This window comes from Portunus trituberculatus, chromosome 25 (genome assembly GCF_017591435.1).
Source record: "Portunus trituberculatus isolate SZX2019 chromosome 25, ASM1759143v1, whole genome shotgun sequence".
Taxonomy (NCBI): Eukaryota; Metazoa; Arthropoda; class Malacostraca; order Decapoda; family Portunidae; genus Portunus; species Portunus trituberculatus.
In genome coordinates, this window is record NC_059279.1 from 16,461,941 (window position 1) to 16,466,940 (window position 5,000).

Sequence of the window (5,000 nt, forward strand, 5' to 3'; positions counted from 1 at the left end):
AGGAGAAAAGAAGAGAAGAAGAGGAAAAAGAAGAAAGGAAAAGAGGAAAAAGAAGACAAGAGGAAAAAGAAGAAAGGAAACGAGGAAAAAGAAGAGGAGGAAAAAGGAGAAAGGAAAAGAGGAAAAAAAGAGAAAGAAAGAGGAAAGAGGAGAAACCTTATAGAAATCACACTGGCCTGGGAAAATAAAATAAAAGATGGGGAAAAAGAAGGAAAAGAAGAAGAAAAGAAAAGAAGAAAGAAAAAGTCATATAGAAATCATACTTGCCTGAGAAAAATAGAAGAGAGAGAGAGAGAGAGAGAGAGAGAGAGAGAGAGAGAGAGAGAGAGAGAGAGAGAGAGAGAGAGAGAGAGAGAGAGAATGGGAGTGTTTCGTTAGTGTGGCGCTGTGTTCTGCGTCGGCGTGGGAGTGTGTGGTTAGTGTTGCGTGGTATTGCCGTGACGGTGACACCACTGTGACGGAAAATATCACGGCTTGAAGAGGAGAAGAAGAGGAGAAGAAGAAGAAGAATATGATGATGATGATGAAGAAAAAGATGATGGAGAAGAAGAAGAAGAAGAAGAAGAAGAAGAAGAAGAAGAAAAGATGATGATGATGATGAAGAAATAGAAGATGATGAAGAAGAAGATGATGATGAGAAAGGAGAAGAAAAAGAAGAAGAAGAAGAGGAGGAGGAGGAAGAGGAGGAGGAGGAGAAGGAGAAGGAGGAGAAAGTAAAGCAACGCAAAGAAACTAAAAGAAAGGACAGAGAATAAAACAAATAAATATAAAAATGAGGAAGAACATACCGAAATTTAAAAAAAACATAGAAACACAAAAGGTCTTCACTATTTCAATCCCCCACATGAGTTTCTGAAGCTGTACAGAATCACCAAATAGTAACCAAATTGACAAAGGAATGCGAGTTTTGTGTACGATTAGACCATTTTATTGACATTAGGAAGGGTCTATGAAGGTCAGTAGATTAATGGCCACAGTCTTCACTATTTTAATCCCGCACGTGAGATTCTAAAGCTGGAAACGCGTCATGGTACTGAAGAGGTCAACAGGAAAAAATAAATAAATAATAATAATAAATAAATAAATAGAAAATAATAAAACTAAAGATAAATCAATCAATCAATCAAATAAATAAAATGAATTAATAAATGAAAAAAAAATTGATGAATAAAAAAATAAATAGAAAAATAATAAAAACAATAATAATAATGATAAAAATGAAAATAATAAAAACAATAAAAGGAAAAAAGGAGAAAAAAAAGTAAAAAAGAAAAAGAAGACCAGTCGTAAAAGAGTATGAGACTGTTGTGGCCTTTAAACTTTGTCCTAAGGAGAGAACAAAGCTGCCTCAGACACGGCCCAGGGGATCAAAAACACGTGGCAATGAGGAATTCTTCTAAAGTCTTGGTGGAACAATGACAATAATGGCTGCAAAGGAGGAAGTGCCACGGACGGAGCTTCCTCTCCACGCCGCAAACAAAAGATAGAGACGACAAGACCCTGGCCCAGAGAGAGAGAGAGAGAGAGAGAGAGAGAGAGAGAGAGAGAGATGAAAGGGGCTCTGAGGGTCTAGGTTATCATTTAGAGAGAAAGAGAGAGACAATATTAAAGATGGTAAGAATAACACCTGAAGAGAGAGAGAGAGAGAGAGAGAGAGAGAGAGAGAGAGAGAGAGAGAGAGAGAGAGAGAGAGAATGAGAGCGGCAGAAGGTCTGAAGGTTAGGTTAGAGAGAGAGAGAGAGAGAGAGAGAGAGAGAGAGAGAGAGAGAGAGAGAGAGAGAGAGAGAGAGCATAAATATTAATAACAACACGTGATGCTTGTCCTTCCTTTGTATTCTTTTGTGTACCTCCAGCGTTGAAAAAGACAATAACAACAATAACAACAACAACAACAACAACAACACGTGACAGAAACAAAAGCACATCACGCTTCTATGCACCAACAACGCCTGAAGGACCAACATATCTGCTGCTGTTGTTCTTGCTACTTGTCCTTCCTTTGCGTTCCTTTATGTACCTCTTAGTCTAGCGGGTCAAGGAGAGAGGCAGTGTTCCCTCAACACGCCGCCAAGCAGGTGAAAGCAAGACTCCGCGTGGTTCCTGGTGATGCTTATATACGTACAGTACAGGTGCCGACATTATGCGCATCCGTGACTAGGCAGACGCGGATATACGGGTTGACTGAAGGTTCATTAGTGTGTGTGTGTGTGTGTGTGTGTGTGTGTGAAGGAGGAGGAAGAACATAAGAAAAGAGGGAAGGTTCAAGACTCCGCCAGATGTACACGTGGCAGTCCCTATGTATTCAAAGCTACTTTAATTCCATCTATCATCCCCATCCATAAATTTATCTAATCTTCTTTTAAAGCTCTCTATTCACTCAGCACTGGCTAATAAGAACATAAGAAAAAAGAGGAGGAGGAGGAGGAGGAGGAGGAGGGTAATCACTGGGAGAAAGAGGACAGTAATGATAACAAGGGAAAGTAAATAAATAAGAAAAGAAAGCTAAAAGATAGACGAACAAGAAGGAAAGGAGATGTGTGGTATGATGCAAGGCTGTGTGTGTGTGTGTGTGTGTGTGTGTGTGTGTGTGTGTGTGTGTGTGTGTGTGTGTGTGTGTGTGTGTGTGTGCAAGAGTTATTATCAGTAGTGGAGTAATGTAACGCTTTCATAACGCATTTGTTCGTCTTGTGGTTGGTGTTTTCTTTCAATAGATGGATAGATATGGTAGGTAATTAGTAGTAGTAGTAGTAGTAGTAGTAGTAGTAGTAGTAGTAGTGAATAGTTAACAGGATGACATAAACAAAATCTTCAGGCTCAGTATGAGGACAAAATATTACTGACTCACACTTGATAAAAATAAAGAAAAATAGAAAATAAACTAAAAACCAGACCTGTCTCTCTCCCTCTCTCTCTGTCTCTCTCTCTCTTTGTCTCTCTTACGTTTTCACAGCAGACAGCCTAACAGCGATAAAACCAACACCATGCAGTGCACGCGAAATGAGCACCAACACACGCACACCACAGCAACACCAGACACAATACCACTCGTCACTCTCTTCCCAGAACCTCGAACTCTTCTCTCCTCTCTGCTCTCTTCTCCTCTTAATTCTCCTCTCCCCTCCTCTACTCTCCTTTCCTCTCCCCTTTTCCTCTCTAGCCTCCTCTCTTCTCCTGTCCTCTCTCCCTTTCCTCTCTCGCCTCCTCTACTCTCCTTTCCTCTCCCCTCTTTCCCTCCTCTCTTCTCTCGTCTCCTTTCCTATCCCCCTTCCTCTCTCCCCTCCTTTCCTCTCCCCCTTTCCTCTCCTCACCTCTCCTCTCTCCTCTCACCACGGCAACAGTAGACAGTCAAACACTCCCTCTGCGTTGTGAGAACTAAACAATACACTGAACTGAGAGGCAAGAACGGGAAAATCGAGAGGCGGTGAGAGAAGCGAACCGAACCGAGCACCTTAACAGACCGTGGTGGTGGTGGTGGTGGTGGAAGGTAGTGGTGGTGGTGGTGGCGTAAAAAGGAATGCGTCAGACAGTCGTAGTTACACAGATGCAGGGAGTGACAAAGAGCGAAGGACACACGCGTGGGGGGGTGGCGGTGGCGGTTTCCCAAAGGTACAATTGCGTAAAGGCGTAAAGGAGTAAAGGAGTTTTATTGAGTTCACTGTTTTATTTTGAGGAGATTCTAGTGTTAATATTCTTAGTGTTGGTTTATTAGTTTACTTAAAATAGACTCATGATTCGTTAGTGTTGTTTTTTGTTATTTTTATGGTTCCAGTGAGTTAAATTCAGCCTTACTGTTGTATTACTTCACTGAGGAGAATTTAGAGTTGATATTTTTACTGTTGGTTTAATAATGGTTTACTTTTAATAGACTCTTGATTCATTAGTGTTAGTTTATAGTTCTTGTGGTTTAGATTTAGCGTTCACTGTTTTATTGCTTCATTTGCGAGATTCTAGAGGGAAGTAACTGATTTGGAAGTGTGTTTTATGTCTTTTCAGTGGTAGTTTATCATTAACTTGGGATCTTATTGTTTTATTTACTATTTTAACATAACAGAGACACTAACATGAATTTTCAACTATTTTAATGACTTCAGTGGTAGTTTATCGTGACTTCAGCGTTACCTAATTAGACTTCTTGTTTTATTTCTACTTTTTAGGACACCAGAGGGAACTAACAGGGATTCTTAGGACACTAGAGACAACTAACACGAATTTTTGGGACACTAGAGGGAACTAACATGGGTCTTTAGGACACTAGAGGGAACTATCATGTATCTTTAGGACACTAGAGAGAACTAACATGGATTTTTAGAACACTAGAGACAACTAACATGGATTTCTAAGAGTGTTTTCATGATTCCAGTGTTAGTTTGTCGTGTGTTCTCCAGCAGGATTGTGGGAAAATTAGTACATACGTGGGAACCTGACTAATCATACGTGTGACCTTTGAAATAACTGAGCTGCAGAGAATACCAGGCCAGGAATGCTAAAGAAGATAGAATGAAAACAAGACGCGCACACACACACACACACACACAACAAATTCCTAAATCTATCTAATTAACCAAGAAAAAAAATAATAAAAAATGCAATCAAGAAAGCCAAACACACAGACTAAAATCTTACCGTTACTAGAAAAACAATGATAATAATAATCACACACTAAAAATAACAAAGAAAAAAAAAAAGAAAAATAGAAAAAAAAGATGATAATTTTAAACACAACAATGAAAAAAAGGAGAAAAAAAAGACATAAAATCAAGAAAACAAAACACACATAGCAAAATCTTAACATTAATAGAAAAATAATGATAATAATAATAATGTGCTGAAAATAACGAAAAAAAAAGAAAAATTGAAATAAAGATGATAATTTTAAACACACATAGAAGCAAGAGATTTAGTGAGTGAACAGAGGAAGTAACGAAGGAGAGGAAGAAGGGAAGGGAGGAAGGGAGGAAATGAGTAAAGGGAGAGGAACGTGGTGTGAGAGCGAGTGTTGT

General features: G+C 39.2%; 1 protein-coding gene and 1 long non-coding RNA gene across 2 annotated transcripts in view; both read right to left on the reverse strand.

The window, feature by feature from the left end:
- LOC123509008 overlaps window positions 1-5,000 on the reverse strand; it is a 23,577-nt gene that overhangs the window by 12,060 nt on the left and 6,517 nt on the right. The window lies entirely within an intron of this gene.
- The window catches only part of LOC123509011, a 19,102-nt gene that overhangs the window by 12,060 nt on the left and 2,042 nt on the right, over window positions 1-5,000 (reverse strand). The gene's annotated exons all lie outside the window — the stretch shown is intronic.